The sequence below is a fragment of the Polyodon spathula genome, chromosome 20 (assembly GCF_017654505.1).
Source record: "Polyodon spathula isolate WHYD16114869_AA chromosome 20, ASM1765450v1, whole genome shotgun sequence".
In the NCBI taxonomy this organism is placed as follows: domain Eukaryota; kingdom Metazoa; phylum Chordata; class Actinopteri; order Acipenseriformes; family Polyodontidae; genus Polyodon; species Polyodon spathula.
This window is the reverse complement of record NC_054553.1, coordinates 7,125,050-7,137,501: the sequence shown is the minus strand read 5'-3', so window position 1 is coordinate 7,137,501 and position 12,452 is coordinate 7,125,050.

Here is a 12,452-nt window from a genome sequence, read left to right as displayed (position 1 = left end):
GTTTTTTTTGTGAAACAGAAACTTCCTTAGAAAAAGAAAGAACTAAATAAAATGTTTATAAAGTTTAATTGGTGTGGCTTGGTTTTTGGGGGCAAGCTAATTTTCTTGAATTGAAATCCAAAATTGGTACTACAAACACAATGCAATCGTTCTTTACCAAAGGGTATAGTGGCATACATGCTGCACGTACAATAAAAAAAAAAAAAAAAAAAAAAAAACTTTTTATCTTAATATTTGTTGCATTGTTTAAATTCTAAATAAAAATAATTAAAAATAATTTTCGAGAAAATAATTTCTCGAAAGGAAAATAAAATGATAATATTTAAATAAATACGTACATAAGTTCAGGCATTCATTCATTCATTCATTCATACCTACAAAAATGAGTTTTACAAGTAAAATTCTGCACTGAGAAGCAGCTAGAGCATGCAAGAGCCAGGAACATTACAGTCTGCTAGCCCTCTTCATTTAAAATACATAAATGTTTTACTAAATCTGCTTGGAAGCTGCCTTAAATGTATAGAGACAATGTACAGATTACACATTATAAATGGTAAATGTACTGGCATGTATGCATCGATTAATTTGTTACTCAAACTTCCCTCTTTCCCAATCAGTTTTCATTTGACCCTGTATATACAACTTCCGCCCCCAAACAAAAGTACTGCCATATTTTGACGCACAAAAAGGTAATAAAATATGGTTATAAAGTAATAAAAGAAAAATGTGACAGCAAATTGCAGGACAAAGTTGTAAAAACTATTTACTTTGTCCTTCTGCTCTACTGTATAAAAAACATTTTTAACGTTCAGATCCTACACCATTATAAGGGAGTTCCTTGTTTCATATATGCTGTATATAATTATAGCATCCATAATGGGTGCTTATGAGATAGGTAAAAATATACATATATATATTGAAAAGTGATAAATGGAATATCTTTGTGAATATAAAAACAATTAGGTTAATTCATCTTATACTTTCAAATTCAACAACACTGCAAGTGAAAACATGTATTTTTAAAGTACATTTTGGTTAAACATTTGTAGCACCCCGATATTCCTAATAATTTCCTAAGTGTGCTGGTAACTGTATTCAGATCTGAAACATATTTGGGACGAGGTGGCACTGCGGGTCAGCCTGCCTGACCTTTCCCCTATGGAGACCTGCCTTCACACATATGAGTTTGGAGGCCTAAAGTCAGTACCACTGTCCAACCCCTTTCATGAGCACTGAATTCACAAGCACAAAAAATGTGAAAAAAATTGCCACAGTTTTACTGAAGTTGTTTACTCCAGAGTGGAATTTCCAACATTTGTATGAAAGTTTGAACACTAGTTCTGTAGCACTGCCAGTTTTCTTGTCATGGGTATGATTTGATAAAACGGGCGTATTTGATGCTCTGAGCCTTGTGATTAGTTCTTGGTGCTAATGTATTTCTGCAGTGTGTAAAGGTATCAGCTGGGCAGACAGGGATGTTGGTAAAACTGGCAGTTGATCCTGTTTGTTTTTCTTAAAGCCCTGTTTCCTAATGTATTCAATAATCATGTCTAACAACATCACCAACCAGGGTGATTGAAACAACAAACAAGAGCTGAATCAACAGAGGGGGCTGCCTCTGAGCCACAACAGCGTCAGGCCTTTCCTCTTTTATCCAGGCTCTGTTTATCTCAACTCAACAAGGCTGCACCCTTTTGTGATGGGCTAATTTGACCGTTCACACAGCTCAATGGCTTCCTTGTGCAACCACTGCCTTTGTGAGCCACAATCCATTAGTTATGAAAACACAATAACTCCTGTCAGGCAAGAAGTGATGGGGTCAGAGGGAATCTTGTGAGAAAATAGTTGAGGTGAAGTAGAGCCTATTAGAAAAATAAAGCCACTTTCTAAGACTCGGGGAGAGTTCTGCATCCTTGCTATTATGTAAGTTAAAGGTTTATCCCCGGAATTGCAATACACTCTATTTATAATGTTTACATTGGGTTTAAGCAGACAGCTCTGAAAGCCATTCACTCCCATATCAGTGGCTGCAGAGGACTCCGGATCGCTATCCTTTACCAAATAACTTTCAATGGAAATTCACTGGCACTACAATGGCAATACAATGCTTTTATAATGTGCAGGGCAGTGACAATAGTATGAGACGTGATAGATTGGTACCCTAGTGACATACCATTTATCTCATGTTAACATATCTCATGTATCCATTGTGTTGCTATTGTTGGTAACCTGCATATGCCGATATTATATATTATTATTATTATTGAATTCCAGTAATATGTAAGGGTAGCCATGACTGTTCCCCAATGTTTCATGTTTTGCCTTAAAAGATGTGGGAATCCTACTGTTTGTAGTGATGTTGAGTGAAAGGTGAGCTAGCGTGGCAAAACCAAAGAAAGAGAGCTAAAAGGATAAGGTTACCCACCTCCTGCTTGCCGTTCATTTCTGTTTCTTAAAAGAATTGCTTCAAAATGTCTGTCACTATCATTTTACAATCCTTATTGATATTGAGTAATAAAGATTGAGACATGTTTCAGTCGCCTTCATGGTGTGTAAATACAGTATGGGTAATAAAACGACGCCAGTAATAACACAGACATGGTTTATAGACGGCACTATCTATACACCACAGACATCAGCCTCAAGCCTTTTTGCATCAACAGACTCCATATCGCGAGCTACATTCCTTTAGACTCTGTTCCTCACAGCAACATGCTGTAAATAGTCAAGTCAATGCTGCGGCAGTTATCAAAAAGTAAAGGGAATTGGTTAAACACTAGAGTTGTTTAGCAAATAGAAATATTATTTTATTAGCACCACATTTCATTTTGAAAAGAGCGATAATACAGAATGGAATATGTTTGCCAATAAAAAATAATATTTGCTGAGCAGCTCAAATGTTAGCACAATTTTTAATTTCTCCTTTACCTGCCTTCATCATCACTTCTTTAAAGGTGACTAACCAAGGGTTTAAAATCAATTTTCTTACCACTTATTAGCACGAGCAGTTAATAAGAAACCATTTAAATAAATACAGAACTATGTCTTCTGCAAGGGGAAAAACTAACATCCACTACCAATGAAAATTGTACAAACCTGCCATATTTTTCCATGAAATAGCTATGGAATTCTGATACATACAGTGCTTTGTATTGTTTTGCTGGGTACCTTGTCTAAACCCAGTTGGCTTATTGACTTGTGAATATTGGTTTCCTCTCTGTAAATAAACACACACAAAAAGAAAAAAAAAAGTATTTACTTTTTTTAAGTTACTTCCAAGTGCTGCAGGGGAGTCTGCATTTCCAATTAACAGAGTCATTGGTGTTTTGATTTCTTCCTTTGTACCATTTAATCAATCCCAGACACATTCATAAACTATTACTAGATGGTATACATGTAAATGCTTCATGATTATAGTCCTATGTGTCTTATTATTGGGTCTGTTTGCAGCAGTTCTTTATGTTGACCTTAAAGAGTTTCAACAGATGCTATGCTAGGGGGAATACCTGAAGAGATCTGACCATAGGCAACCACATTGACTTCAAGCCTTGAGGACAGAAAAGCTCTTGTTTTCATAGAAAGTCACTATCAGTTTTTTTTAGGAACATAAGAAAGAACATGGGAACCAGTAGGAACAAGAAGAGGCCATTCAGTTCATCAATGCTCATCCGGTTCCTAGTATTGTAGCTGATTGATCCCCAAACTTTGTCAAGTTGAGTCCTGAAGGATCCCTATGATTCTGCATCAACCACATGTTAAGTCATTCCATACCCTCACCACTCTCTGTGTAAAAGTATCTCCTACTCTTTGTCTTAATTTCCAAATGATACCTCCAGTCCTGTGGGGCTAAGTTGAGACCACCAAACACACTTGTGACTTGAGCTGGTTAGAATCCATGCTGCCTGAGCTCAAAGCCAAGAAGCCATGAGCACAAAGCCTTTACTTTCATACACCTGGGTAGATGTAGCCTATTGCATCAGTTAACTTTGTCAGTCGGATAGGTATACAGTAGAACCCCAAAGTGACGAAAACAGGAAAACTCTTAAACATGAATTATTTTCAGCAATTTCATGCATGTACTTGTGGCAGTGAAAGCACTCCCGGTGCACATGTGTATGTGTTGGTGTGGGTAAATTTCACCCTGTTAAAACATGTGGGAATGTGGCTGGAGCTGAGAATTGAATAAGCGATTAAATGATTAAGGCTCCAGCATCAGGTGTATAAACAGGGTGAGAGATGGGGGGTTTTGTGTTCAGTGCGGTCTCATCTCCTCCCATCTGTTTCTGTTTCCGTGACTTTTTGTTGACTTTTTATTCTGGCCCTTGTGCCGTTTTATTTTGGTAATGTGTTTTGTTTAAGTGGTTGTAAATAAACGTGCACGTTCCCACTTGAAACTGCAGCTTCTGTATCTGAGTCACCCTTCCTGGTCTAAACAAGATTGCCAGTGATGCTGTCCTGTCGCAGTACTGTATTAATGAAAGGTCAAGGGCTGTATATTTAATGTGAAGAAACCCTAGCGGGGTGTTGATTACATGGTAAACCTGTTTGTTAGGGCAAGTGGCTTGTGTTAAATTTAGGTCATTCTTCTGACAGCCTTCCCAACTAAACACACTGTTGTATCACCTCTAATCTGCAGGTAGTGTGCACCCAAGTCTGTTTGAAAAGTTAAAGGAACCATAGCTAATTTAGAGAGACACATGGAGGCAATAATCTCGCTTTTGTCTCTTTTAAGTAACTCTAGCAGTGTAGCATGTTGTGACAGGCTGCAATGTAACACAAAAGTATTTAAGAAGCTTGAATGCAGCCGCCAGTACAGAAAGAAGCCTTTCATAATGGATGTGTCACAGTAATATCAGGCGGCAGTAGAAAAAGGGTGGCGTGCCAGTTTACTTGACATAAAATACTCTATTTTCTGCAGTGATAATTTACCATTGAAATCCTGCCCACAGCTGGCAAAGATTAAACAGTTGCTCGTCTAAGTGCTTAAACCTTGTAGAAGTCAATTGCCCTGCAGGACAGCCCAACTTGTTTTCCAATGTGGATTGGTGTTTGTTTACTTATTTTGGGCTACCACAAGAAGAATAATCATCAACACAACCTTTTAATACTATTTTAGCCAACTACGGTTCCTTATGCAATAAAATCACATCTTCAAATACACACAAAACATTTTAATGAGTTCTACCCCAAGTAGGATCTCTTTACTACCAATAGAAGAAATGGTGCCTATAGTAAATAAAAATGATAGCATTGCCAAAGCCAAAGCTGTAATATATTACACCTAGGACGGCGTCCTTGACTGTTATACTCTTGTGTAGTTACGGCTTCTGTTCAATAAGTAATGTTGCCTTTAATTAATTAGTTATTTAACAAATATCTAATTAAACATTGAGCTGCTCTTCAGTCGGATCTACTAGTATCGTCTTGCTAAACATAATCAATTAGTTTTAATGTGTTTTAATGAACCGTAAATACATCTTCAACAGTGGTGCATAGAGCTGAAGCCTGTGTCACGTCAATGAGCAATGACTTCTGCATCCCACCTGCCTCTGTTGGAATAGAAGACTCTGTTAATCCAGGATGGGTTTGCTTGCCGAGGGGAGCATGTGGAAACACAGCTATAGTGATTATACTCTACTTCAGTTGAACCTGTAATGTCTGTATTATCCCAGAGCCCCCTCGCTCTAAACCTGTGAAAATGCTGTGGCACAATGCACTTGTTATGTTGCTTCACTAGAGACAACATAACATTAACCCTACAGTAGAGACCTTCCCTTTTCTAGCACCATTTTCTGAGCAAATCTTTTAGTGTACAGGAATGCAATGCTGTTTAACACTGAAATGTGGGAGCCACAGGGACAGTCTGGTGCCCTGCAAACCAGCGCATACCTTTCCTTTTTGACATTGTATGACAGGCCTACAGTAGCAAAGACATCAATAAAAATATATTAGCTCTGCAGATCGAAATCAGACCTTCACTCCACTTCTTGAATACTGATTAATATGGAGTTTTCTGGGAGGGTCTGCTTTTAGCAGGCGTTATCAGTCACCTTTGCAAAATAAATGAGAATTAAAATAAACATACTAACAAACAAAAAACCTACTATTGATTGAAGATTTATGAATATGTTCCTACAGTAGGGTTTGAAGTAATCTACATTGTAGATTTAACATGAACGTTTTTTTTTTATTTGTATTCTTGAAATATGTCTCCTCTTGCTATCATGGCTCAGGCCCCTGGTCAGTTGGTACTCTGAAGTGTGGTGAGGAGAAACAGCCCTTGACAATTTTGCCTCCATAACCTGAGCCAACGAGAACACTCTTGTGTAGACAATTAGTGCTTGTAAGAGGCATTTCCCTTCCTGACTCAACGGTTACAATTTTTTTAAGGTCTGTGAACATATATATATGTGAACATATATAACCCAATAGATTTGGTTAAACTGTCTTCTTATTTTCTTGTTTTCATAAAAAAATATATATATATATATATATTTTCTTGTTTTCATATATAAAACAAATAAATATATATATATATTTGTTTTTATATGAAAACAAGAAAATAAGAAGACAGTTTAACTTCAAACAATGGTGTTTATTCAGTACACCCCAGAAAGCCCAAGTCTAAATACCTCTTTCAGGGTGACATAATACAGCGCAAAAAAAAACAAGTTGTGAGCTAAAGCTTTGTGAATAGGCTTGGTTTCAGGTGAGGTAGAATACCCTGAAGGGTGAATTACCAAAGAATGCATTAAGTCAAGTAAACAAAGATTTGGCCAACACTGTTCAGCTTCAAATTACATTGCAGTGTACTGTCCTCTTACTTCCTTATGATGTTTCCAATTGGGGGTTCTTGCTAATAAACAATTCAGGTTGAAGCACCTTGCGCAATTATATCAAAAACTGCTTTAAACATAACATTTGAGTAATTATAATGACAATGTAATGGGACAATAATGTCACAGTTATATCAGCACTACAGTTATTCCAAATCTATTGGGTTGCCATTACTGGTAATGCTGTAATCTGCTAATGGGTCTCATCATGGTAATATACTTTTGAGTGGTTAGATGAGAAGGCTTATGTAGGACAGCACACTTTTCACCTTTAGTGCTCTAGTACAACTGTGGAGGAGTTGAGCAGTCATAAACAAAGACAGCAAGTCGGTGTGGGGCCCCAGTGCTCAAGGACAAAGAGAGGATGAGAGCCCCCCTCCCTCCCTCTGTCAGTCCAGGAGCCAGAAGTACTGGAACAGAGGGGGGAAAAACAGGCCTGCCAGCTCACCACTAATATCTGAAGTGAGGTCACCTTGATCATGGGATTGTCATTGTAAGGATTACTTTTCTATTGCTCATACATCGTTAAAACATAAACATTGTACTACTGAGGAAGTTTCAGCCAAGTTTTGCAACAACTCATAGGTCACATTTTCTACTCATTTCATGACATGCAAAGTTCATGTGGATTTGAGCAACGTGCATGAACTGTTGTCTGGTTTTAAAATCCATTCCCTATGCTTTAGTAGCTAGTGCCAGGTTCCACTAATCCCCCAATCATTATACAGTTGAACTGTTCATGTCTCCACAGCGCCTTTATGTTTCAAAGTTACAAATTCGTATAAGAAATGAAAATTTTAACTGAACAATTGTAATCAGAAACTATAAAAGTTGTTTCTTGTTAGTTTTAGTTACATTTAACTGTCAGAAAGGGTGGTGAGATTTTTTTTAAGTAGGGACAGACTTAGGAGAGAGGGTAGGAGACACTTCTTTACACAGAGAGTGGTGAGGGAATGGAATGGGTTACCAAGATGTTGAAGCTGAAACACTGGAATCTTTAAAAAGGGAAAGTTTTGGAATCGATCAACTATATGATCCACATGAGCACTGAGGTGCCGAATGGCCTTTTCTCGTTCTAATGGCAATAAATAACTCCAAAATAAGTTTCGCACAGATTAAATACTTTATGTGACTTGAAAATATGATGCTAAATAACATGCTGTCTTTTTTCTATGTGGCAGTTCTCACAAAAGTGAACTGCCAATGTTAATCATTCATCAGCCAAGCAAGCTCTTCTATAATCAAGGCCCAGACTAACGAATAACCTTCTTTAACAGACACCTGACCATAAAACACAACCAATTCCAAGCAGAGGAAGTTTTAAAGAGACATACGACCTGTTACCTTGGTATTTCTACATAAAGAAATGTTCACCAAAAGTAAAGGTGGGAGTTCTCTTACTGTGATCTAGTCTGTAGGCTCCATAAACACATATTTATTGGTTGTTTAAAAATAAAGGCCTCTCTATTGCTCTAATGTTTTTTCTTTCCTCAGTTTAGCTACAGGGGCCCTCTTGTGGTTGTCTACAGTTATCCAATCGTGGTCCTTGAGGGCCATTCCACTCCAAGTTTACAGGTAAAATTAGAAAATGAGCTACTGTAGGGTCAATTAAACCATTTAGAACAGGGTTGGAACAAAAACCAGGAGTGGAAGGGCCAACGTTGGCCACCCCTGGTCTGTATATATGCTGCTATATACTGCTATGTGCAGGCTTTTGTCACACCAAATGTCCCTATCATACCCTTTATAATTTACTTAAAGCAGCCTCCTCACTTCTGTTTTACAATTTGCTCAGGTACAATTAAAGACATTTGACACAATTAGACAGGTAAGACAGATTTACTGATAGAGCAGTCATTATCCCACAGGTAGACGCCCTCTAAAACCCAACGAAGCTTCAGAATCTCGAAACTCACTTTAAATGATGACATAACATTTCAAGCAGCTTCAGTGATCCAGAGCAAAATACACATTTTTTTTTTATACATAACAACAAAACATTTCTAAGGTTTATAATGGCATGAATACCATCTGGAGCGGCAATTACTGGTTCATAACTGTCTTTCATCAAGTGCCCTCCTGTCACCAATTATCTAGCAGGTAATGACCACTACCTCTGACATTAATAAATAATACATACACTTCCCCTTTAAGGTATTGTTGAATACATTTTAATCAAAATGAATTAATTACCATGCAGTCATATCTGCCCAGAGCCAATTTTATCACCCCTTATTTGCATTAGCACCAACCCCACCCAACATACAAGCCCTTTACCTTTCAATATATAGCTTGCCTTACTGTACTGTAAATACTTGAGATAGGGGGTGCGTTCACCTTGATAACACGGGTGTGTTGCAGGGTACTGTTAGGGGACTGTTTGGAGAGCAGAGGTGTGAGAATCACAATCAGCAATCGTGCTTCCCATTTAAAAAAAAAAAAAAAAAAAAAAAAAACACGCCTTAAAAGGGTCAGACCATATTTTGTGCAAATCCTTGACCACAGGAAGCCAGCGAAAGCCATTACGTCCCACTCACTGGGTACACAACATCAAGGAAAGAGTGCCAAGTGTCTTCAAACAGACGGAATTCCTGCACTGCTTTCCCAAGTTGCACAATGTGACTAATAAAATAAAGCATGCTGCTGCAGCTGAAGAGGGGACATTGGATTAGTAAACAGTGCAGGCTGATAAAAGTGGCGTTTACTCTGAAGGGAGGGGCATTGGCGCAGCCTCTCTCTCGGGTTTTTGGACCTTGTCAGAGCCTTTAGCCAAGAATGCTGCAGAAACCTGGCTGCTCTCAGAAAGAGTATTCCCTACTTTAGATTATATATATATATATATATATACACACATAGACACACACACACGAACCCGTTTTATATCACCTCGCTTATACCTTGTTTATTATCACGATGCACCATAGGTTCTTTGAGAAATTGCCTCTCTTAATCTCATCTCAAAAACTTGTTTATTGTCACCTTCTGTGTGGCCAGGCTTTATGAAGTAACCACAGGATATAATTAATTTCCTACGCAACTAACAACCAATAATCATCTCGGCTGACAAAATGACATTTTGCACAGCCTGTCAAATGCTGCGTGGGCGGTCACAGGATAGAGTTCAGTCACAAAACACCAACGTCACCAATTTTTTCTTCTTTAACATTGCCAGTCTTAAATGCACACAAAAAAAAAGACCTCTCATCAGTCCACAATTCATGCATTTTTTAAAGATAATGACACAAACTGTTTCATTCCAGTTAATGATACAGAACGTATTTGTCCTGTAGTAAACTACATGCATTTGTTTAAATGTAAAGAACGACTAAATGCACAATATTAAAACACTGCTCTTTAATTCACCGTTAGGTTTCTTCGTTTATCTTCACAATGTGCTGCCATAGGCAAACATGAAACCCGGTTTATATCATGACCCCCTTTATATTCCAAATTACGTCTGCACAGCAATTATGATATTAAGTGGGTTCATCTGTGTACTGGAACCAATATATATATATATATATATATATATATATATATATATATATATATATATATATATACACACACACACACACACACACACATACATTTTAAAATAAAACCTTGAATAAATAAAAAGCAGAAAAGCTGGAGTTCCACCAAAAGAACTTTATTTTAAAAAAAAAAAGGTAAATCATGACAACACAGGAAAAACAAATCATTTCCCAATTCCTCACAGTATCAAAAACTTCCTCACTGATTTTTAAAGATTTGTTCTGTTCAAAAAAAGTTAACTGCATTGCACTGTGTTACATTACTGGCCTGTAAGTGGCTGCACAAAAAAAAAAAAAAAAAAAAAAAAACAATGACATAGCATTAGATTATAATAATTTTAAACCAAGGAATGACAAAATCCCTTGAAGAGCAGTTACCTCTTTCTTCCAACAGGTTGCACTGTCTAGAACAGAGTGGTCTATGTATCAATCTGTCTCACTTGAGCTAAATACTGCAGACTGTTACATTTTCAGAGGCAGACAACTCCTGTCGAAAATGATCTTCAATCTATAATCTGACACTATAATCTGTACAACCAAGCTATTGTAGCAAAATGACAAATGCAATGTGCCGCAGTAGAATGGTACCACATTAGAAACATTTTTCTATTTTGACATGCCAATGGTATCATAATAATAAGAATCAGCATCAGGACCACTGTGCAATATATCTTCCAATGCTGCTGTGTTTGTGCTGGTAACAGGTTTTATGGCTGGGTAATACACTGTTAATGTAAACATATACCAATGGCTACCATGATTCAAATTTAGACAAAATCAATGGTACTTTCAACAAAACAGCTTCACAATATCTAGCCTGTGTTAAAAATAGAACTCACACCTGTTACATTTAAGATTCTTCAATTATATACAATATTTACATTTTTAAAACATTTTTTTACTGAGATTCAGAAATTCAATGAAATACCCTTTAATATTATAAATATGTGGTTGCTACCACTGCAGCGAGAGAACAAGATTTTGTTTATGCTCAAAATTATGAACATACTTCCCCCACTCAAATTGTTTTTTTAAATTGTCAATTAAAATACTTAAATCATACATCATGAAGGGGTGGACATGTTTTATATATATATATATATATATATATATATATATATAGATATATATATATATATATATATATATATATATTTTGTGTACATACTAAATTCATAAAATTAACTGTTTCATAAAATATTTTAATTTTTTTTGTTAAAAACACCTTTCATATATATATATATATATATATTTATATATATATATATATATATATATATATATATCAATATAATTTTTGAAAATACGAACCTTGTCTAAGCATAAACATTGCCCTCCTCAATCCGAGTTGAAATGTGCTTTTTTTTTTGCATGCAGCATAATCAAAACCAAGTGCCACCTACTGGCAATGAAGTATAACTGCTCTTAAGGAAGTTAAAAAAAAAAAAAAAAAAAAAAAAAAAGCACTGCAATACATTCGTTAATGCGACAGGAGAGGTTTACATTAAACAAAATACAGTATATCTAATACAGACAACAGATATGCAGAAGTGCCATGGAGGACCAAAACATGACAGTTATTTTTTTTTTTCCCTGGAATAAGGGAACTGTTCAAGTGACTGTGTTTCTGACTCTGCTTTATTATAAGTTTGACTGTTGACTGAGCAAACAGGACAGAGATACAGCAAAGTGTTTCACATCTCAAACTATTCATAGGTTTCGTGCTTTTTTTTTTCAGGCACTATGAAAGGGCACCGACACTTCTGCCCTCTCCCAACTGGACCCCGCTGTAGCTACTGTGAAGGCAGTAGCAGTACAGAGGCGATAGAAACCATATTTTAAGTTTTTTCTGATATAAAGCTTAAGTAGCAAGCTCACTGGATTTCTAGGTAGACTGTAATGATTAGGGACACTGCATATTTCAGTATGGCTTTCAAAGTGGGGTCCCAGTGACTACTTAAATGCACACAAATGTATATTTAAAACAGCAGTCAAAATGTATGTAATCCTCCATAGAATTCTATACTTGTATTTGTTTATTTGTTGCTGTTTTTCTATTTATTATTTACAGTAGGTAACA